The sequence below is a fragment of the Dendrobates tinctorius genome, unplaced genomic scaffold (assembly GCF_039654945.1).
Source record: "Dendrobates tinctorius isolate UK_male_01 unplaced genomic scaffold, ASM3965494v1 ptg000193l, whole genome shotgun sequence".
NCBI lineage: Eukaryota > Metazoa > Chordata > Amphibia > Anura > Dendrobatidae > Dendrobates > Dendrobates tinctorius.
The window spans coordinates 1,916,032-1,941,260 of NW_027361860.1; positions in this window are offsets into that span (position 1 = coordinate 1,916,032).

Genomic DNA, 25,229 nt, shown 5'->3' on the forward strand with positions numbered 1-25,229 from the left:
CCCTAATTGTTACCGTCAATGGTCTACATAATATTTGTTAAAATAACTAGACATGTTGTCTGTTTCTAACACCTTGGCCGCTTCAACACAATAATCCCAACAAAAATTTGTGTTGGCTAAAAATGTCAGGTTTGTGGTTGTTCAAATCTAATATTTTGCTGTATTTCTGGTTTTTCGATGCCAACAATGTCCTTGAATTTATATATTGTTTTCTAAATAAAAAATAATGTATTTACAATGTGTTTGTTTTTTTGGGACAGATTAATGTAAATGCAGTGATCTCTGCCTGTCATGTGTCGAGAATCACAGGACTATGGGCTGGAGGATCAAAAAGGTGGTTGATGCAGCAGAAACTGTAGGATTTCCTGCCAATGTACTGTGTGTAGGCTTTGAAGGAAAATTAGGTGAAATAAATCAAACACACACCGTCAATACAGAATCAACTTTTTTTATTGATTAATACAACAATTTTTGTTGAAATTTTTTGAAAAAAGTTTTTCATTACAACTTGAGTGGTCCTTTCTTTTGTGACACTCTGTTCTTCCATCGTTCAGTGCTGGTCAGGCTGCCCAACACCAGCACAGGAGTATTGCCAATGCATGGCACCTTCGGGGCTCGGGATAAAATAGTCAGTAAAGGTTTCTCTCACACGCACACCAGAGTTGGATGGTCTTCCCAGACACACGCTGCGCAGCTGATTACATTGTGGCTGCTGGTACTCCAAATCTACCTCTGAGCTGTACTCCCGAGCATAGTTATGGAGTACACAGCAGGCCTTAATCACAGCGTCAACGGTGTCTGTATCCAACTGGATGGCAGTGTGAAAGATCCTCCACTAACTAGTCATGATCCCGAAGGTGCATTCCACATATCTGCGTGCACGACTCAGGCGATAATTAAAAATCCTCCGCCGGTCATCCAGTCCCCTTCATGAGTATGGGCGCAACAGGGTTGTCGTTAAGGGAAACGCCTCATCCGATACAATCACAAAGGGCACTGGATCTGTGGAACCCGGCAAAGGTCTTGGGGCGTTCCGCCATCTTGAAGAATTTGCTGACCAATCTGTGATGATCGCAACACCCGAGAATCCCCAGTACTGCCATAGGCACCAACGTCAATGGCAACAAATTTGTAATGTGCATCAGCCACCGCCATCAGGACCACAGAAAAATACTTCTTATAATTAAAGAAGCGTGATCCTGATGGTGGTGGCTGCTGAACCCTCACATGTTTACCATCAACTGCACCTATGCAGTTTGGGAAATTGGCCACAGACTGAAAGCCTGCTGCCACCTGCAGCCAAGTCTCCTCAGTTGGGGAAGGCATCACCATGGGCTGCAATTTCTGCCAGATCACGTTACATGTGCACCTCACAATTTGAGAGATGGTGGATTTACCAACTCTAAATTGGAGGTGTAGGGATGTGTAGCTCTCTCCTGTGGCCAAAAATCTGCAAAGAAAAAGAAAAACAATATTAAAAATGTTAGCAAAACATGTTATTAAACATGTTTAACATATTCCCATTTAAGAGACTACATGAAAAAAATGTTACAAAGATATCCATGTCCATCTATGTGTGAGTGTGTGTGCGGATATGTCAACCGTCTGCTGACTATGCAGTGTATCATTCCACATGGATGGCTGCCAGGGAAGAAGTGCAACATGAAGCAAAGACATGGTGTCAGTTAATTACAGAAAAGCCCATTCTTCACTGATGTCAATCAAATACAGCAAAGAAGGGGACAATGATGGCTGCATCTTCATCACCTGATGCCAGGAAACAGGGCTTTATGCAGCGCTTCTTAACCTGTGCAATGCGTGTCACACAGAGGGCATCAATGTGTGTTGGCTGTGTCCACGTGTGCGTGACACTGTCAACCGTGCAAGTGTTTGAAATCAGACATGTCATGGTTTTTGGGAAACTGGCCACAAAAACGTGCAGTAAACCATTAATTGGAGTGGGTGTACGTGTGTGAGTGTCTCGGGTACATGTCAAAAGTTACATTAAAAGGACCTGACACACTGACGTGTGAAAGAGCCTCAATCACATACAAACAAAAAAACTATATACTTACCGCAAGGTGATGAGCAGCCTTTCCTCAGCAGTGATCGCCTTCCTCATTATGGTATCCGCAAAGGTCAGATGCGGTGCCAATATATGTAACAATCGGTCGAATGCCGGGATGGACAGCTGACAAAACAAGATGAATTTGTCTGGAAAGCTGAAATGATATCATGACAAACATTTTAAATTCATGATGATAATATTTGAAGAGACAGATTAAAGATATTTTGAACTTACCGCCTCAAATCTTGGTAAAGGACATAAAAATGCCCCTTCTCCTGTCGCTCAGCTACAAGCGGGTGCACCCACATTCATCTGTTCCTCTTCCTCCTTCGTCACTCCTGCAACTAACATACAAATAAATGTTAAGAAAAAACAAAGAGGCAATGTGCACACATAGCATATTAGCTGGCCAAACTTCAGCACAATTTAAGAAACTCGCACCGCTGCCTATTCTGCATCTGTCCTAAAGACAGCATTTTCCCAAAAATAAAGCAATGTCCCCCACTAGACAAAACGGCACTCACGGCATGTTCGGCTCCAAATTTGTTTTAAAACAGTGCTCCTATGGTAGCATTATTGGCACCATTATGAAAAAACTTCAGATGCTGAATATTTTGCCACTACCATAGGAGTGCATAGGAAGCAATTTTGTAAAAAACCTTAAGCATAACATTAAAATACATGTGTCTAGGTCATCACGGCACAAACCTGTTACATGCGCAAGGCCCCAAACCGATGATTAACGCATGCAAGCACTATACCCTGCGCCCGCCATGTTAACGATAGGGAAGCATTGCAGATGCGACCTATAGCGCATGATGTGCTGCGCAATAAAACGTAATGTGAAACCAGCCTTACCTCCTCTCTGTGCCGATTAATGTTTTGCAGCATAAACCACATCAAAAGGATTCGATATGGCCTGCGGAGCAGGCACCGCTGTATGATCTGGTTCTCGGCCATCGGGGCAGTATACTGGGCGCTTGAATGCTGGATGTTTGTGCTCATACTTGCTTTTGGCTAGCAAAGTGGAGAATGGTGGGGGTTGGCCAAGGAAATGACATCACCTTCCTTTTTTTTTTTTTCCTCATTCAAGTTGCCGTAACTTTACGTATGTTGTTTGCCTTGCAAAGCACAGTCAAAACTGCATCAAAAACCACACTAAAAAACTACAGGAAAACCGCACAAAAAAACGCATCTAAATTGCAAAAACCGCACAAAAAAAACGCACTTGCGTCTCCTAGCGATACATGCAGTTTTTAGTGGTGAAAAAACTGCACCGAAATCCGCAACGTGTGCACACAGCCTTATATTGGCAGAATAAATCTTTGATACGACTTTCACCTGGATTGGATGCTGTTCCTTTTCTTATATGGATATTTTTGTTCATCTGGGTTCATGAACTTTTGAACTTGCATCCTTTTAGTCCCTGCTGTGCTGTCCCTGCTTTTTGCTAAGTATGTCAGGTTCATCTTGGAGAAATTTAGAAAAATGCGTAACTAGTGGGTCAGAGTCCACAGCAAAAATGGCAGCAGGAAATATAATAAACATCGGATTAGTTAATATATTACACACAACAAAACTGTAATAAATGTATCAAATAGTTGTGCAAAATTAAGAGAATTTATAGAGAGATAAAGAAATGAAAAAGCAAGATGATATTTTAAGGCTGGTTTCACACTTGCGTTTTTTGCGCTGTATTTTAGCGCTAAAAAATGCATGCGCTTTTTTCCCTATATTTTGCATGGGATGCGCTTATGTGCGCATACACATGCGTTTGTACGCGCATGCATTTTTTTGTGGTGTGCGCTCGGTCGCACAAAACGCATCCTGTTGCATTTTTTGGGTGTCCAACTTGCCTCAAAAAATGCATGCGCGCGCAATGTGTTTTTTACAGCAAGACACCCATTGTAGGTCTATGGGTGCGCATTGGCATGCTCCTGTATGCTTTTTTTGCGCATGCGTTTTTTTGTTGACCATTGGTTAGACAATGGAAATTAGGGGTTTGGGTTGGGTTTAGGGTTTGGGTTAGGGTTAGTAGGGTTTGGTTAAGGGTTAGTAGGGTTTGGTTAAGGGTTAGTGTTAGTATGGTTTGGTTAAGGGTTAGGGTTAGTAAAGTCATGGTTTGGGTTAGTGTTAATCCTAACCCTCTCTTGATTTGAGGCCAACTAATGTTGGAAAAAAACGCAAACGCACTAAAAACGCATACAAACACATAAAAACGCTGCGTTTTTCAAGCATGCGCATAAAAATGCTTGAAAAAAATGCATCATTTGTATGCGTTTGTATGCGTTTTTTCTGGGAAAAAAGCGCTGCAAAAAAAGCAAGTGTGAAAGTAGCCTAAGAGATTTTAAAATGGAAAAATGTAACTGAATTTTTAAAACTATTGTAAAAGTAAAAATTAAATCAGAGGACATGCTAAACAGATGTTGATACAAGGTTTTCAGAATAATGAATGTGATATGAATGGTGAGAATGAGTTTAGTATTGATTATGATATTTCTCAAATTAGTCAGGGGAACTAATATTTTAGTAGTTCCATAATAAATATAGCTTAATTAACATATGCAGAGTGTTGGAGCCAACATGGACAGTTTATCTATTATAAGGGCAATGAACATTCTTTGAGCTCTACATAACAGCTAAAACCTACATCAAAGGGACTGACCATAAGATCTAAGATGTGATTACACAGGAAGGCAATTATGTCCAGGATTGAAAAGTCCTTTGATATTTCAATAAAGGGAATCTACTTTGTAGATGGACATTGTGTCTCCAACCTCTTGGAGGATACATAACCCCTGTGTGGTTGGGAGTATAAGCTATTACTGCTCAATTGAACATCTTATCTTGGACACACATTCCATGTGGAGGTGAAGTGCAAGCCATTTTTCTTCAGATGGACATCTAGTCTTGGCCTAAACTGAATGCCCTCAGGCCTTTTGACACCAGGACTTTATCCTAAATCCAAGGATGCCATCAAGGGGAAGATGATTGGACACTCTACTACAAAGGATACCGGAGCAAGGGTGGAGTCATGGCTTGTATGTGGGTGTGGATGTGTATTGGTTTAATATATATGTAAGGATCAGATTTATATCTCTTCCCCACATCCTTGCTTCTACTACCCTCTTATAACCTCTTCCCTTTAATTGTACCCTTTCCTTTTAGTTAGACTTCCCTTATGTTTGTCATTGTAAATAGCTTGTTTGTAATAAACCCCCTTTTTAAGATCCAGTAGTTCCTTTTAATTACTAGTAACTGGCACCCCAAAACTCAGATTCTTCACAGAGTCTAACCAGCAAACAGAATCTGGTTAGTGGGTTACCGAGTTATTCTGAGGATTTTGCGAGCGAGCGCACAGGAGTGATTCAAAAGCTCGTCCATGCCCGGTAATTTTCAAGTTACTCCATTACCAGGATAAAAACTTCAGCTGCTCCGGGTGTACTGAGCCGCCTCCTCATTGAAATACGAGGGCCATTCCCTCCTTATGTTTCAAGATTTCTCCTCCTTGGTGGTGACCAAGCACCATGCTTTTTCTTCAGTATGTAAACTATTACATGACAAAGGCAATCGTTTTGCCTTTGGATGGTGCTTCAAGGAAAACAGGTATTTTTTTGATGACCCTGATTAGAGCATTAGAGGAAGTTGAGCGCTCTTCCCACACACTCCTCTCCAGTCACTTGACTGATTTGTAGCCATGTGTTATTTTTTTTCTTTAAGATTTGATTTTGCGCTTTTGGCTAGATCTATATTGAACTTTTGTTCTCATGTTTTTCCTTCTAGGGGATACCATTAGTTAAGATATTTAAACATAGAGTTAAGTTTTTTGGTTTATATGTTGTTTCTCAGTTGGGTTGGGGTTTGGGGGTGGGACGTGGTTTCCCTCTCCTTGGGCACGCTCTGTGTCTGGTCTTTTTGGCAAATTTGGGTTGGTAGGTTTGCTCGCTGGGACAGACCTTTGTCCAACTATTTTTTTCCCCCCATTTCTATGTTCTTGCCCCAATGTAGGAGAAGTTAACATGGCCGCCCCTAATAACATAGCTGCTCACATAAATATTTGCTCCATCGAACTTCTATCATGGAATGTGGCTCATCTACTCGTCTATTCGACACTACTCGTCTACATATTGTCTTTTAACCAGAAACCCATTGGCTGTGCAGGGGTCACCCAGCGCTCCGTAATAGATATCATGCGGAGTGCTTGGAGGATTCCTTTACACTAAAAAAACGTGGTGTGGCCATTTTGTTTCATAAGGATCTCAATTATTCTATTCTGGATGTGGTGAGGGACCAAGCAGGGTGATATATATTAGTCAGAGGTATTAATGAACAGCAGGAATATTGCCTTATAAATATTTATGCCCCCAATACTACTAGCCCCTCCTTTTTGCTAAACTTGAAGAGATGGTTCATGGCTGGCATCCTACAAATATATTATTGGGTGGAAATTTAAACGCCCTTCATGATGCTTTTTTGGACAGAACTACCCCCCTGCCCGCATCTCACCCTCTATCCAGAGAGATTTCTACCTTGTTAAACAGGCTTGACTTGATTGATGCCTGGAGGTGCTGCCACCCTACGGAAAGAGAATTTACCTCCCACACTGACCCGCAGTCACCCCGCACAGAACCACAGCCCCTCCCACACAGCCAGCACCCCCTGCACAGACCGGTAGCCCCCCGCTCAAACCCGCAGCCCCCCCCTCAGTCCGCAGCCCCTCACACAGCCAGCAGCCCCCCACAGTCCGCAACCCCCCGCACAGACCCGCAGCCCCCCGCACAGACCAGTCACTCATGACGGGAGGAGACAGACACTGCAAAGTGACAGGGCTATGATGTGCGGTGCAGCACCGCCCACAGCCCCATCACTCTTGATGAGTGACAGCAGTCTGTGGAGGCTGGGTCACGCCTGCTGATGAGGTCACGTCAATTTCCAGAGTCAGGAAATTGACATGACATCAGCGGATGTTAGCGGTGGTTGCAGCCTGGGGGTCACGTGCCCCGGACTCAGCCGCCAGCATAGCCCCACTCAGAGGCTGTATTGGCAGCGCAAGGTATTTAGAAAAATCATTAGGGGCCTCAGGGGGATACATTGGGGGGTTACTATAAAGTAGTGGACAACCCCTTTAATAGCATTTTCCAAAAATCCTATTTAAACCATGTGCCACAAGGCATTGTGCACATCATGAGAAACTAAACAGAAACACCAATGTTTTCAAAAACAGCAGATACTGAGATGATAGATGCGTTTCAAACATATCCCCAAAAAACCTGATGGATCCTACTAAGTAGGGCACATCATGTTCACTGTGTTTTTGGCAAAGACATTACTGCAAGTTGTGTTCCCACAATCTTATGCACTCATTACTCCATGTAGATGGGCAATAGCTGTCTGACGCATGTGGCAGCGCAGCATGAGATGTACCCTTAGTAAATCTGCCCTGATGTCTAATCTAACAGACAACCCTTTCAAAGTCAGGACAGCAAAGCTATTGGACATTGGTGGATGAACATAAATAATTGCCATTATTGTATTTAATTTTCTGTTGATCAATATAAAATTGTAAATTAAATTGTGATTCATTGATGGTTAACAATAAAACAAAAACACCTTCATCCAAGTAGAAAAAACAGGGGTAATAACATTTAGGATTTAATTTGCATAACACTAACATACCCTGCAGAAATGTTTGCAATTAAGATTAAAATATATGCCGAGAAAAGCGTAAAGAAATAAAATTTATTATTAACCCCTTTATCCACGAGAGTGGTTTGCACGTTAATGACCGCACCAACTTTTTCAATTCTGACCACTGTCCCTTTATGAGGTTAACACAACTCTGGATCACTTCAATGGATCCCTATGATTCAGAAATAGTTTTCAGAAAATATTGTACTTCATGATAGTAATTTATACGAGTTGTGTTTATTTTTGAAAAAAATGAAATTTGGCAAAATTTTGAAAATTTTGCGATTTTCCAACTTTGAATTTTCATGCACTTCAGTCACAGAGATGTCACACAAGATGCTTAAATCAGTAACATTTCCCACATGTCTGCTTTTCATCAGCACTATTGTGGAACCAACATTTTTTTTATTAGGAAGTTACAAGGGGTAAATATTGACCAGGAATTTCTCATTTTTACAACATCATTTTTTTTCAGGGACATCACATCACATTTAAAGTCACTTTGAAGGGTCTATACGATAGATGAGTAGTAACACAATTCTAAAAAGGGCACCCCTCAAGGTGCTCAAAACCACATTCAAGAAGTTTAATAACCTTTCAGGTGCTTCACATGAATTTTTGGAGTGTTTAAAAAAAAAATGAACGTTTAAATTTTTTTCACAAAATTACTGCAGTTCCAAATTATTTTCCCAAGGGTAACAGGAGAAATTGGCCCCCAAAAATTGTGCAATTTGTCCAGTGTATGCTGATACCCCATATGTGGGGGTAAATCACTGTTTGGGTCCATGGCAGAGCTTGGATTGGAGAGTCCCTGATGTACTTAAACAGGGGAAACCCCCTACAAGTAACCCTATTTTGGAAACTAGGCCCCATAAACAACTTATCCAGATTTTTGGTGAGCAATTTGAACCCCCAAGTGCTTCACAGAAGTTTATAGCGTGGAGCTGTGAAAATAAAAAATATTTTTTCTACAAAAGTGATCTTTTCGCCCCCCCCCATTTTTTATTTTACCAAAAGGCAACAAAGAAAGTGGACCTGAAAAGTTGTGCAATTTGACCTAAGTATGCTCAAACCCCATATGTTGTGGTAACCAACTGTTTGGGTGCATGGCAGAGCTCAGAAGCGAAGGAGAGCCGTTTGACTTTTTCAATGCAAAATTGGCTGGAATTGAGATAGGACACCATGTCACGTTTGGAGAGCCCCTGATGTGCCTACACAATGGAAATTCCCCACAAGTGATACAATTTTGGAAACTAAACCCCCTAAGGAACTTATCTATAATAAATTATTTCAATAGCGCCGACATATTCCGCAGCACTTTACATTTCAGAGGGGATTTGTACAGACAATAGACATTACAGCATAACAATAATCATAGATTATAACAAATACCAAGAGGAATGAGGGCCCTGCTCGCAAGCTTACAATCTATGAGGAAAAAGGGGAGACACGAAAGGTGGGTGGCAACAGTTGCCCTGATTGTATGGACCAGCCATAATGTTAAGTGTGTAACAATACAGACACAGAGGGCTAATGGATGCATAAAGCATGTGGGAACATGATGCGGGGAACCTGGTTATGGTAAAACTTGACTGTGCCACCCAGGGATAGATTAGGCTAATGTGTTGAGGCGGTAGGCCAGTCTGAATAAGTGCGTTTTCAGGGCACGCTTTAACTTGTGGGGATTGGGGACTAATCGTATTGACCTGGGAAGTGCATTCCAAAGAATTGGCGCAGCACATGTAAAGTCTTGGAGACGGGAGTGGGAAGTTCTGATTGAGGATGCTAACCTCAGGTCATCAGCAGAACAGAGGGCGCAGGTAGGGTGGTAGACTGAAACAAGGGAGTAGATGTAGGGTGGTGCTGAGCCATGGAGAGCTTTGTGGGTGAGGGTAATAAGTTTGTACTGGATTCTGGAGTGGATGGGTAGCCAGTTTAATGACTGGCACAAGGTAGAGGCATCACTGTAATGATTGGTGAGGAATATGATCCTGGCTGCAGCATTCAAGACAGATTGGAGAGGGGAGAGTTTGGTAAGAGGGAGACCGATTAGAAGAGTTACAATAGTCGAGACGAGAATGAATAAGAGAAACAGTAAGGGTTTTTGCGGAGTCAAAAGTAAAAGGTCGAATTCTAGAAATGTTTTTGAGGTGCAGATGACAAGAGCAAGCCAGTGATCGAATGTGGGGGGCAAAGGAAAGCTCAGAGTCAAGCATGACCCCAAGACAGCGGGCATGTTCCTGGGAGTAATAGTGGAACCACACGGAAATGGCAATGTCGGGTATAGGTACATTAGTAGAGGGAGGAAACACAAGGAGCTCAGTCTTTGACAGGTTCAGCTTCAGATATAGTGAGGACATGATGTTAGACACCACGTTTAGACAATCACCGGTGTTTTCTAGAAAGGCTGGCATGATGTCAGGAGTAGTGTATAATTGGGTGTCATCAGCATAGAGATGGTCAAACAATCAGTAGATTTGGTTTCCAGGACCAATAGGGGCAGTGTACAAGGAGAAGAGGAGGGGGCCTAGAACCAATCCTTGTGGAACCCCAACAGTGAGGGGACGGTGAGAGGAGGAGGAACAGGCAAAAGATATAGTAAAGGAGCGGTCAGAGAGATAGGAGGAGAACCAGGAGAGAACGTTGTCCTTGAGGCCAATAGAACAGAGCATAGTGAGGAGGAGCTGATGATCCACAGTGTTGAATGCTTCAGAGAGATCCAAGAGAATTAGCATGGAGTAATGACCATTTGATTTAGCTGTCAGTAGATCATTAGAGACTTTAGTGAGGGCAGTTTCAGTAGAGTGTAAAGAGCAGAAACCGGATTGGAGAGGGTCGAGAAGAGCGTTATCAAAGATAGCGGATAAGATGGGAGTGGACCAGGCGTTCCAGGAGTTTTGAGATGAAAGGAAGATTAGAGACCGGTCTATAGTTAGCGGCACAGTTTTGGCAGAGGGATGTTTTTTTTTTTAAAGTAGTGGATGTATGATGGCATGCTTAAATGAGGGAAAGATACCAGAAGAGAGAGGTTAAATATTTTAGTTAGGTGAGGGGTGACAGCAGGGGAAAGTGACTGGAGATGTGACAGAAATGGGTCACTGGTGCAATTGTTCAGGCGAGAAGATGCAAGGAGCCTGCTTACTACGTCTTCTGTGACTGGTTTGAAATCAGAGAGTGAGCTAGATGCAGTGGGGGAGGGAGGACAGTGCATGGTATGAGGTGATTGGGAGATAATTTCCTGTCGGATCTGGTCAATTTTTTCATTGAAGTAATTGGCCAGATCGTCAGCTCAGAGTTCCGTGGTTGGGGCCTGTACTCTTGGGTTGAGTAGAGAATGAAAAGTGTCAAAGAGATGTTTAGTGTTATTGGACAGTGAGGTGATGAGGGTGTTGAAAGAGGTTTGTTTGGAGAGTTGAAGGGCAGTGTTGTATGTTCCAAGCATAAACTTATAATAGATGAAATCTTCGTGTAGATTGGATTTTCTCCACAGACGTTAGTTGCACCTGGAGCACCGCTGCAGTGAGCGTGTTTGCAGGGTGTGCCAGGGTTGTCGCCGTCTGTTGTGGTGTTCTATTTATAGGGGGTGCAAATTCATCCAGGGCACTTTGAAGTGTTTCATTGTAATGCTTCAATGCAGAATCAGGACATGAGAGGGAGGAGATAGGGGCCAATGAAGACTGCAAGTTCTTCATAAGTTTCTGGGTGTTAATGGCCTGTATGTTTCTATAAGTATGGACAGTGGGGTCCAACGAATCATCATAGCCTGGCACTAAGCCCTGCCACCACCATTTTTTGCACATTGCATGCAGAACACAGCTAGTGTAGGGAGAGTGAGCAGCTGCTAGGGAGAGTTGTGTATTTTAGTGCAAATCATCCAGAAATCCTTTGTAAAATCCAAAAGCTCTTTTCAGAGCTGAAAGTATATGGTCAGGGACTGAGTAGTGACAGTTTTCCCAGCTTTTTTTGGGGTCACATTGACCCCTGCAGGTCATCTTTTTTGTGCTGTTGCAGTGCTGTGATCACAGCAAATAGCACACACGCACGGTACTGCACAACTGACATGCAGCCAGCACCGCTGTCTTGTGTGGTGTCTGGGATGCGTATTCTTTCTTGCCTTAAACCTCAGAGCAATTTTTTTCTGCTGCTGTGGTGCTGTTTGTAAAACACAAAGCAGTACTAGGCTGTAGGGCTAAATTCCACAAAGCACTAACTGCTCCTTGTTCCCCAATATCTGCATCTGAACATCTGCAACTATGGCAGAAAAACCCAAAATTCCTAAAAAGGCCTTTTGTGAAGGGACAGGGACGTGGACGTGAGGTCGTTGGTGTCCAACAAGGCACAGAGTCTGGGAGATCAAAGAAGGTTGATGCATCTAGGTGCCTGGTGAAATTTCCCGGTCTGGAACAAAAACGGGCCTGGAAGCCAGAAGAACAAGAGCAGATACTATCTTGGATGGCTGATAAGGCCTCAACGGAATGTTCTAGCAGCACCCAATCGTCCATGACAAGACAGTCTACTGTCCATAAAGAGAACACTGGGTCATCCTATTCTCAACCTGTTCCTAATTCATCACCCAGTCAGGAGTCACAGGAAACATTTGACCCCAACCTTAGTCACTCCGAGGATCTGTTTGATCCATTTCCTTGCATTGCCTCTGGCCTCTCACCGCACGACATCGAATAGGAATGTGAGGGGGTATCATCTGTTGAAGATGGCCAAATATTTGAAACACCACAGCCTGAAGAAAGCCACTTTCATCCACGTGATATACCAGGTGAAGAGGTGGAGGCTGATGGTGATGACACAGATGCCATATGGCCAGTTGCCAATATCAACATGGATGGACATGGACAATGAGGTGGTCGGTGAGACCACCAATCCAACCTTGACCGTTGGCACACATAGTCAGCACAGCAGCACAGAGGATGAAGGTGGATACGCAGCAACAAAGGCACCAAGATCTACTGGGTTAAGCAGAGTGCGAACTGTGTCAACTGTTGCCAAGAGTAATCCCTCTGTACCCCAAGTCAAAGCAAGGGTGCGTTCAGTCGCTGTCTGGAAACTTTTTTCCGATAGCACTTCTGAACCAAAATGTCATCTGTAGCATATGCCATAGGAACCTGAGCAGAGGCCAGGGCAAAGGCAACCAAAGCACCACCAATATGCGGAAACACATTACAGCCAAGCACCCTAGTTGGTGGGCTGAACAACAGGGTACCAAATCAGTGTCTGGAACTGCGGGTCAAACCACTGCCATGTCACCTGCGATATGTACTTTCCAATCTGCTGGGCAGGAAGCAAGTGAACATCATACCTCTTGCTCACAATCTGCGGTTGCACAGATACAGGCCACAAGTTCATCCACTTGTTTGTCCCAGGAAAGCGTCCAATTGTCCATGCCCCAGATGTATGAAAGGACACATACCAAGCCACGCACCCACAAGCACAAATACTGAACCCGCACATTGCCAAGTTGCTAGCTGTGGAAATGTTGCAGTTTAGGCTTGTGGGGGACAGTCTTTCCATGATCTTTTGGCTGTGGCTGCCCCACGATGCTCAGTTCCCAGCCAGCACTATTTTTCCCGCTGTGCCATCCCCGCGTTACACCAGCACGTCTTAAACTAAAGCGTGCTCTCACCAACGCCGTAACCAGGAAGGTCCATCTTACAACAGACATGTGGACAAGTACTTGTGGCCAGGGATGATACATATGTCACGGCACACTGGCTCAACCTGGTGGAGGGTGGGACAAAGTCTCAAACTGGACCATCAACACATATCCTACCCACACCACAAATAGAGGGCACAACCTCAATCAGGGTTTCTGCTTCATGATATACGTCCAGTCTCCCCTCTTCCTCCTCCTCCTCCTCCTTGTCATCCTATGCTGAATTACCCTCCACATCACTCACATTGGGAGCTGTGCAGCAGCGCATCAGCAAAGTGGCAAAACGCTCTGCTGAAGCTGATCTGGTTAGGTGAAACACCACACACACACTGCAGCAGAGCTGTGGCAAGGAATAAAACAGACCGATCAGTGGCTCTCCCAACTGCAACTTCAACCTGGTCTGGTTGTCTGCGACAATGGGCGTAACCTAGTGGTGGCTTTAAAGCTCGGGAAGCTGGTACATGTGCCATGCATGGGTCACGTGCTGAACCTAGTGGTACAGAAATTTATAAAAAAACATACCCAGACTTGCCATACCTACTTCAGAAGGTGCGCCTTATTTGCGCCCACTTCCGCCATTCCTCAACTGCTGTTGCCGGTCTTGCAGCGCATCAAAAGCAATTTAGTTTGCCAAACCACAGACTCATTTGTGACCTGCCAACACAGTGGAACTCAACATATCATATGTTGGCAAGGATAAGTGAGCAGCAGAGGGCACTTTCTGAATACCAGCTTAAACATGCCGTCACACTGAGACTCAGCCTGGACACAACTGCCAAGTGGGTGTGGATCACTGATATTTGTGAGGTGCTTGATAACCGAGTACTGCACCAAGGTTGTGAGCGGTGATCAGGCCATTATCAGCGTAACCATCCCTATGCTATGTCTACTGAAAAAATTACTGCAGAATCAAAAAAAGTAATCTTTGCTTGCCCAACAGCTGGGTATGGAGCAATATTTTACAATGGGTGATCCTACCCAGCCCAGCCGGTTATAGGAAGTTTCGCCCCCCAGCAGTTCGCCCCCTGCAATTTGCCCCCAGCAGTTCGCCCCCTGGTATATTACGCCCCGCACATTTTGGCCCCCAGCAGTTTGCCCCTGGATGATTCCCCCCAGCAGTTCACCCCCAGATGTTTCGCCCTGGGATTTTTCGCCCCCGGTAGTTTGCCCCCAGATGTTTGTACCCCGTTTTGCCCCCAAAATTGTGTTTGGATGTTTTGCCAGTTTGTCCTTGTGGTTCATGAATTCCCATCTGTCATGAATCCACATGTCACAAAAGGACTGAATAGAGTGCTGCACTTGTGACATTTTAAATCAACTGTTTCCATCTGTAAACCTCACAACTGATTGCATTATGGTGTCAGAGCATTTTGCCCGCAATTTTAACAAGAAATTTTCCAAAACATTTCTAAAACATGTGTTACAAAAATATAACACGAAAAAAATAAACGGATTAAAAAAATGTAGTGTGAATAAGACCTGATTAGGTGGGGAATGTAAACCACTCTAAACTCAAAACATTTTGTGACCTTTTTCCTGACCCAGCACTGACCTGCTTTTTTGCAAGTTTTGTTGCAGATGTAACAATTTTCATGTCAGGTGTCCTGCAAGTTACATTAGACTAGCTCTTATTCCATCTTTACATCAGAATATAGCAGTGTCTAAAATCTCTACAAAGAGAGGTGTACTAGCACAAAAAAAATCAGTCAGCTTCCACAGCAATTCACTTTCTACAAGTATGAATTCAGTTCTATCCAAACGTGGGAAAAAGTTGTTCTACGAGAATCACATTTACGTATTTTCCAAACGAACGGCTGACAATGTCCATTCCATCTGGGTGTGTGATAAACGGTCGACTTGCAAGGGATGTGTTTTGATCAATGAAGCATCTGGTGAAGTGGTGAAAGTAACCAATCCCCACAACCACGCAGCACAAGAAGCAAGACCTGAAGCAATCAGACTTGTCAATGAGGTGGTCACCGGGGCAGGAACAACATGGGAGACACCACCACAGATTCTCACAGAAGTCATTTCAGGAGCCCATTCTAATGTTGTAGCACTTCTCCCAAGGAACGCATCACTGAAGAGAACAATACGATTATCAAGGCAACTTGGCAATATTCCAAGGTTGCCCCAAACTCTTGATCAACTTGTTATTCCCCAGGAGTTCCAGGAGATCAATATTGATGGTATCCAGTAGCAGTTCCTTCTGCATGACTCTGGTAAGCATTTAACATTTCCATTATGAAAAATTATTGCAAAGTTTATGTTGCACAAATGTAAAAAATTATCTATTGCAAAGTGCTGATATAGAATACTATGAGATGATTTTGCCTTAAAGGGAAACTTTGAGAATAGTGTAATGCTATGCCTCAATTGTTTATTTGCAGTCTGATTCTCTGCTCAGCTTCAAAGTAGAAGTCCTGCCTTTAAGATACAGTGGTCTGCCATGTTCTTAAGCAGAGTGGTAACCTTGTCCACCAACCCTGATTTGCAGGTATCCAGCCATTGTCAGTCACAGCCAGAGGACAAGGTTGTCGCATCAAGATCGTATCACTAGATGTCAATTTTAGTGTAGAATTTTATGCTATTGTGGCGCCACTGAGGCTTCAGTCTCCACAGAGGTACTGCACCTCCTCCTGAGGGGTAGTGCCCAACCATCCAGGTAAGGTGGGAACTCATAACCACGCTCCAACACCTGCCCCCCTCACCACAAAGTAGTTCAGCAAAGCCACATTGCAGCTCCCTGCTTGCAGTGTAGCAGAGCACCTTTGGTGGCTCCCTGCTTGGAAACAAAATGTGCTGGGAGGCGGGTGGAGTTAGAATACATAAAAGAGCGGGAAGGTTTAGGATTTCAGGTGAGTCAGTGAGAGCGTGAGTGGAGTTCAGGGTGGAAGAAGGAGAGGAAGATCCCGGAGAGAGTGATGGAGGAAGGAGTGCTGCAGCTGTCTCAGTGACCTGAGCCAGCAGGCACAGGAAGAGAAAGAAGGAGACAGACATTGAACAGAAACTTGATCTTCTATAAGAAGGAAAGACTAGTACAGAACGAAGGAGTAAAAGGGAACAGAGGATGTGGGTTAGAGGAAAACCCTGCCTAGAAGTTCTAAGCAAAAGGCTGGGGCCCGGTCCCCAAGGTTGTATGGACACTTATGGTCCTGCAGCAGACTCTGGAGGAGTAGTAGGCTGTAAATGCACTACTCCCACCCAAGACTTGGGGGCACAACAGCAACTTGGATAGTGAGCCGGGACTCAGGAGTAAAGAGTCCCCGAAGCAGGCTACAGCTGTCTACTGTACGAGTAGAGTTCATAGGAACATCTGTCAGGAGGAACTCCAGTGTAACTTAGTACTGGTTGTACTTCTCTTAAAGGTGCTATAGAGTAGATGTTCAGAAAAGCACATGTTGGCGGAGTGTTGGAAGGGAGCATCCTATCTTGCCTGGAGGTTGACTGAGCCCCTGACCCAGAGGACACGGCACAGAGACAGGCACCTGTGTGAACTACAGACTGAGTAAAGCTTTGGAACTGCAAGCACTGGTGTCCTCCACTTATTCCCGCGCCAACACACTCTGCACTGCTACATCTGGGTACCAGCTTCTACTCTGCCTGCGTCTCCCCTCCGTGACTACATCCACACTGCCCTGGGACTACAGCTCCACCTGTGGGGGGCTTCACCATCTTGGCTACAACCCACCACCAGTCCCAGAGGATCTGCATGCAGTGTCGGCCTAACACCTCACTTGCCGAACACCACAGGTGGCGTCACAGACTATTCATAAACTCTATTCCATTGTTCATTCATCCCCTTTTGCCATGGAGCCCCAGGGCCACGGACCGGGTCACAGCTTCCGTGACAACTCCTATTGAGATCCACGGGCACGGTACCGAGTACCCCACTTTCTCCTGGGAGGCCGCTCCACTATAAATTAGCTGCAGATAGTCTGCTGCAAATACTTAGTGCATGTGAATGGACCTTAAGGATTCATGTCTCCTAACTTCTGTGGATAGTCCACAACTGTAGATCTACAGCTATTCTGGTGTAGATAATTCTACACCAAAATCTCTATTTAGCTCTATGGATTTAGGCGCAGGTTTTAGTGCAGGATTTTAGCCTCTTGTCTGAATGGCTGGAATCTTTTTTGCATAATTGCAGCATACATTCACATGCAGGGACATAAGTAGCTTGGCCCTGGCCCCATAGCAAAGTTTTGAAGGGGCCTGGGCCCCCCCTTCCTCCACGATGGCCTGCCCCTTTAGCCTTGCCCCCTGCCAACAGCCTGAAATGAAGTTCCAATGCTGACTTAGTGCAGGGAAGAGGGTACACCATGCTCCGGTAGGTGCCTGTCACCTACTGGAGCTTGGCAGGGGGTGAATATTCACCACCTGCTGCATTCCTCTGCTTTGATACAGGACCTGCAATGATGTATGCAATCATGTGATCGCTCATAGCTCAGGATCTGCATCAAAGCAGATTGAGGAAAGCAGCGCAGCAGCAGGCGGTGAGTATTAATTTATCCTTGCCATGCTCCAGTAGGTGACAGGCACCTTCCAGAGCATGATAGATCCAGGGTGCCCACTGTTCATGGGCGCATTACACCCCTTGGTGGCAGGCCCCCTGATGGCCTGGGGTCAGTGGCGTCCCCTGCCTACATGGTAGGTACACCACTGCAGGTCATTTTTTTTTTTTAACTTTTCATTTTTTCATCAGCATGTGGATGGGATTTAGACATTTACACTGCATATGACCCCGACCTCATGAACCATTGAGTTAGTATGCTTTTCCCCCCAAATACTTCTTACATGTTTGCTCGGTTTTCCTGATGTAAACCTTTTATTATGGAATTCTGCATTTTGCTAGTTTCTGCTGCCATTAATCCTTTCACAACTTTGAAAATGTGACATTTTTTAAGCTTGGAAGCATTTTTAAACAGGAATATATCAGTTTCCGCTGGGACAATACATGTCGTAGAAAAAAGCTATTGTTTAGCCCCATCACACCAGATTTTGCTTCAGTTTTATGTCTGTTATAAAATCAGAAAATCTGAAGCAAAATGTGAGTTTTTAATGTGAGATATGAACAATGGATGCTTATGATTAGGAAAATTTATTGTGAATTCATCCCAAAATTCTCTGTCTGTCTCCTACTTGTTAGTTTTTATTTTGTCTCATTATTTCCTGTACTAATACTTTCACTTTTAATTAGGAAGTGGCCGTATCTTGATATTTAGAACAAGAGACAATCTCCATCTACTGGCCCAAAGTAAAGAGTGGTTTGCTGATGGCATGTTTTCCACTACACCATCCCTGTTCAAGCAACTCTATACAATTCATGTAGTCCACAGCAGCCTTGTTGTTCCTGTAGTGTACGCCTTGCTGACGGACAAGAGCCTTTCAACATACCAGAGCTTGCTACAAGAGCTGAAGAACATGCAACCTGGACTGCAGCCACACAACCTGATGTTGAATTTTGAAGTAGCTGCAATCCAGTCATTTGAGAGTGAATTCCCCAATCTCGAGAAGACCGGTTGCTTCTTCCACCTATCACAGTCAGTTTGGCGTAAAGTTCAAAATGAAGGACTCAAGATGCAATATTAAGGTGACCATGAATTTGCTCGGTGGATACACATGATACCTGCCCTTGCCTTTCTACCAACACAGAATGTTGTGCCTTCATTTGAAGAGTTAGTGGAAAATCCTGACTTTCCACAAGAAGCCATACCCATTGCCAACTATTTTGAAGATACCTATATTGGTCGAATGACTCGCAGAGGAAGTCAGGCACCTGTGTTTCCAGTTCAACTTTGGAATATGTATGAATGAACATTAAGTGATCAACAGCGAACAAATAATGATGTTGAAGGATGGCACCGTAGCCTTCAAGAAACATGTGGTACTCTTTGCCCAAATATACCGGTTCATTAACTGTCTGAAACATCAGCAAGAGCTCCACAGTTTAGAAATTATTCAGATAATAGCAGGAAATCCCACCACTGCAAGAAACAAAAAATACGCTGCAATTTCAGCAAGCTTTAAACGTATTGTGCAAGATTTCAACAATAGAAGCTCGATAGCTTATCTGAGCGGCATCGCCTACAGCTTTGAATTTTAGTTGAAGGTCAGATATTTAGCTGTAAAACAATTCAAACATTAACACCTGCAATTTTTCTTTTCTTTCCACTTTTTCTCCAACCCTTCCCCCTCTATACCCTTTATGCTTCTTGTTTAACAGTTTTAATTTTTACAGTGAAAGCGTGACTCTAAAAAAAAGAGAAACAAGTTTTGCTATGTTATAGTACCTGTGCCACTGATCTTTTCCAATGGAGACCCCCATCCAGCAACTTTACTTCCTAGTGAAAAGTCCCATCCAAGTTCCAGCAGCAGGCTCCATGTGATGCAGGATTTCAGTGGCTACTAAGAAGGTAGTTTCACCTTGGTAGCAGAACTAGTGGATGGACTCTAGGGGGCATGGATACACAGGATGTGCAACTATCAGGTCTCTTTCAGACTAGCGGTTTTGCCAGCGATTATCGCAGTAGTTTAAAACCGCTGTGGTAATCGCCGGTAAGACTACTAGATAGCACTCGATTTGCCCAATGCAAGTCAATGGGCTCAAATCGTGGGAAAACTGCAGCAGAAAGCGTTTTTCCATTTTAAAACATGTTCTATCTTCCTGGCGATTACCGCCGCAGTTTTAAACTGCCGTGGTAATCACCAGGAAAACAGCAAGTCTGAAAGAGACATCAACATGCTCCCTTTGATGTATACAGGGCTGCTGGTTCACAGCCCTCTGCAAAGCTCCCCAACTCCCCATGTGCTCAGTTGTGCTCAGTCCTTTACTGGACTTACACAGAGGGGAAGCCCTCCTCTTGCCCAGGATGAAGCACATGAGGGGAGGGGGAAGGGGAACTTTCCAGAGGGCTGTGAATGAGCAGCCCTGAATGTATCACAGGAAGCCTGAATCTGTCCACAATTTCTGCTACCAAGGGGGCCCGACTTCCTTATTAACCACTGAAGTCCTGCAGCACAGAGCCTGCTGCTGTAACTAGGTTGGAACTTTTCACACAAAACTAAAGTTTAGAAAAAAAATATATTTAAAAAAAAAAAAAAACCTAAAGCTGCTGGAAGGGGGTCTACATTGGAAAAGATCAGTGCCACAGGTACTATAACATATGAAAAGTTTTTTTTTTTTTTTTTTTTTAGAGTTACACTTTAACCCCTTCACTACCAAGGGTGGTTTGCACGTTAACTACCGGGCCAATTTTTACAATTCTGACCACTGTCCCTTTATGAGGTCATAACTCTGGAACGCTTTCATGGATCCTGGTGATTCTGACATTGTTTTCTCGTGACATATTGTACTTCATGTTAGTGGTAAAATTGCATTCAAATAACTTGCGTTTATTTGTGAAAAAAACGGAAATTTGGCGAAAATTTTGAAAATTTCGCAATTTTCCAACTTTGAATTTTTATGCCCTTAAATCACAGCGATACGGCACACAAAAAACTTAATACATAACATTTCCCACATGTTTACTTTACATCAGCACAATTTTGCAACCAAAATTTTTTTTTGCTAGGAAGTTATAAGGGTTAAAAATTGACCAGCGATTTCTCATTTTTGCAACACCATTTTATTTTTAGGGACCACTTCACATTTGAAGCCACTTTGAGGGGTCTATATGATAGAAAATACCCAAAAGTGACACCATTCTAAAAACTGCACCCCTCAAGGTGCTTAAAACCACATTCAAGAAGTTTATTAACCCTTTAGGTGAGTCACAGGAATTTTTTGAATATTAAAAAAAAAATGAACATTTAACTTTTTTTCACAAAAAAAATACTTCAGGTTCAATTTTCTTTATTTTACCAAGGGTAACAGGAGAAATTGGACTGTAAAAGTTATTGTGCAATTTGTCCTGACTACGCTGATACCTGATATGTGGGGGGGAACCACTGTTTCGGCGCATGGCAGAGCTCAGAATGGAAGGAGCGCCGTTTGACTTTTTCAATGCAAAATTGGCTGGAATTCAGATCGGACGCCATGTCACGTTTGGCGAGCCCCTGATGTACCTAAACAGTGGAAACCCCCCCAAGTGACCCCATTTTGGAAACTAGACCCCCCAAGGAACTTATCTAGATATGTGGTGAGAACTTTGAACCCACAAGGGCTTCACAGAAGTTTATAACGTACAGCGGTACAATTAAAAAATCATATTTTTTCCACAAAAATGATCTTTTCACCCACAATTTTTATTTTTCCAAGGGTAACAGGACCCTAAAAGTTATTGTGCAATTTGTCCTGAGTACGCTGATACCCCATATGTGGGTGTAAATGACTATTTGGGCGCATAGCAGAGCTCGGAAGGGAAGCAGCGCCATTTGACGTTTTTGGCTAGAATTGAGATCGGACACCATGTCGCGATTGGAAAACCCCTGATGTACCAAAACAGTGGAAACCCCCCACAAATGACACCATTTTGGAATCTAGACCCCCCAAGGAACTTATCTAGATGTGTGGTGAGAACTTTGAACCCCCAAGGGCTTCACAGAAGTTTATAACGTACAGCAGTACAATTAAAAAATCATATTTTTTCCACAAAAATGATCTTTTCACCCTCAATACTTATTTTTCCAAAAGTAACAGGACCCTAAAAGATATTGTGCAATTTATCCTGAGTACGCTGATACCCCACATGTGGGTGTAAACCACTATTTGGGCGTATGGCAGAGCTCGGAAGGGAAGCAGCGCCATTTGACGTTTTTGGCTGGAATTGAGATCGGACACCATGTCGCATTAGGAAAGCCCCTGATGTACCAAAACAGTAGAAACCCCCCACAAATGACACCATTTTGGAAACTAGACCCCCCAAGGAACTTATCTAGATGTGTGGTGAGCACTTTGAACCCCCCAGTGCTTCACTGAAGTTTATAACGTCCGGGCGTGAAAATAAAAAAATCGTATTTTTTCCACAAACATGATCTTTTAGTCCCCATTTTTTTATTTTCCCAAGGGTAACAGGAGAAATTGGACCCCAAAAGTTGTTGTCCAATTTGTCCTGAGTACGCTGATACCTCATATGTGGGAGAAAACTACTGTATGGGCACACGTCGGGGCTCGGAAGGGAAGTAGTGACGTTTTGGAATGCAGACTTTGATGGAATGGTCTGCGGGTGTCATGTTGCGTTTGGAGAGCCCCTGATGTACCTAAACAGTGGAAACCCCCCACAAGTGACCCCATTTTGGAAACTAGACCCCCTAATGAACTTATCTAGATGTGTGGTGAGCACTTTGAACCCCCCAGTGCTTCACAGAAGTTTATAACGACCGGGCGTGAAAATAAAAATATCGTATTTTTTCAACAAACATCATCTTTTAGTCCCCATTTTTTTTATTTTCCCAAGGGTAACAGGAGAAATTGGACCCCAAAAGTTGTTGTCCAATTTGTCCTGAGTACGCTGATATCTCATATGTGGGAGAAAACTACTGTATGGGCACACGTCGGGGCTCGGAAGGGAAGTAGTGACGTTTTGGAATGCAGACTTTGATGGATTGGTATGCGGGTGTCATGTGCGTTTGGAGAGCCCCTGATGTACCTAAACTATTGAAACTCCCCACAAGTGACCCCATTTTGGAAACTAGACCCCCCATGGAGCTTATCTAGATGTGTGGAGAGCACTTTGAACCCCCAAGTGCTTCACAGAAGTTTATAACGCCTGGGCGTGAAAATAAAAAAAACATTTTTTTCCGCAAAATTATATTTTTGCCCCCAATTTTTTATTTTCCTAAGGGTAACAGGAGAAATTGGACCCCAAAAGTTGTTTTGTAATTTGTCCTGAGTAGGCTGATACCCTACATGTGGGGGTAAAACACTGTTTGGGCACATGGCAGAGCCTGGAAGGGAAGGAGCACCATTTGACTTTTTCAACGCAGAATTGGCTGGAATTGAGATCAGACGCCATGTTGCCTTTGGAGAGCACCTGATGTGCCCAAACAGTGGAAACCCCCAATTATAACTCCAACCCTAACCTCAACACACCCCTAACCCTAATCTGAGCCCTAGCCCTAACCCTATCCCTAACCCTAACCCTAGCCCTAACCCTAGCCCTAACCCTAGCCCTAACCCTAACCCTAACCCTAACCCTAGCCTTAACCCTAGCCCTAACCCTAACCCTAGCCCTAACCCTACCCTAACCCTAACCCTAGCGGGAAAATGGAAATAAATACATTTTCTTTTAGTTTTATTATTTTTCTCTAACTAAGGGGGTGATAACGGGGGGTTTGATTTACGATTTATGGCGGTTTTTATGTTTGGCGGCTGTCGCACGCTAAAAGACGCTTTTTATTGTAAAAATAGTTTTTGCATCACCACATATTGTGAACTATAATTTTTCCATATTTTGACCCACCGAGTCATGTGAGGTCTTATTTTTTGCGGGACGAGTTGACGTTTTTATTGGTACCATTTTCGGGCACGTGACATTTTTTGATCGCTTTTTATTCCGATTTTTGGGATGCAGAATGAACAAAAACCAGCTTTTCATGAATTTCTTTTGGGGGGTGCGTTTACACCATTCCGCGTGCGGTAAAATTGATAACGCGTTTTTATTCTTCGGGTCAGTACGGTTACAGCGATACCTCATTTAGGTCGTTTTTTTATGTTTTGTCGGTTTTTTGCAATGAAAACAATTTTATATAAAAAATAATTATTTTTGTATCGCTTTATTCTGCGAGCTATAACTTTTTTATTTTTTCGCTGATGATGCTGTATGGCGGCTCGTTTTTTGCGGGACAAGATGACGTTTTCAGCGGTACCATGGATATTTATATGCGTCTTTTTGATCGCGCGTTATTGCACTTTTTGTTCGGTGGTATGATAATAAATCATTATTTTTTGCTTCGTTTTTTATTTTTATTTTTTAAGGGGTTCGCTAAAGGGGTTAACTAATGGGACAGTTTTATAGGGCAGGTCATTACGGACGCGGCGATACCAAATATGTGTACTTTTATTGTTTTGTTTTTTTTTTATTTTCAAAAAATGGATTTATTGGGGAATATTTTTTTTTTTTTAACTAATTTATTTAGCGATTTTTTTTAAATTATTTTTAACACTTTTTTTTTTTTTTTTTTACTTTATTACCTTGTCCCAGGTGGGACATCACTGTCCTGTGACAGATCGCTGATCTGTCACATCACAGATCACTGTGACAGATCAGCGATCTGTCACAGGCACTGCTGCAGACTTCCTCATGCCTGCGCTTTGCAGGCACTGAGGAAGCCAGCTTCCTCAGGCCCCCGAAGGCCCCCGTCGCCATCTTGGATTCGGGGGCCTGGAGGAAGGGAGTCCCCCGCAGCAGCGCTGCACATTGCGCTGCCGTGGGGGGCTCAGGGAAGCACGGAGGGAGCCCCCTCCCTGCCGATGCTTCCCTTTAACCCCCGGTACACCGCGATCGCGTTTGATCGCGGTGTGCAAGGGGTTAACGTGTCAGGGGCGGTCCGTGACCGCCCCTGACACATTGTGCCGGGTGTCAGCTATGATAATTAGCTGACACTCGGCCGCGATCAGCGGCGCTCACCACGTGGGCGCCGCTGATCGCGATGACGTAATATTCCGTCCATGGTAATTAGGTCCATGGTCACATGGACGGAATATTACGTCAATTGTAGGTAAGGGGTTAAATATATTGTTCTGCAATGTTGGTTGGTTTGACCAATTGTTAATATTTTTCTGTCTGTTTGTAAAGTTACTTATCTAGAAAAGTCAAAGTTTTGGAATTGAAAAAAAATCATAACTTGATCACATTTATACAT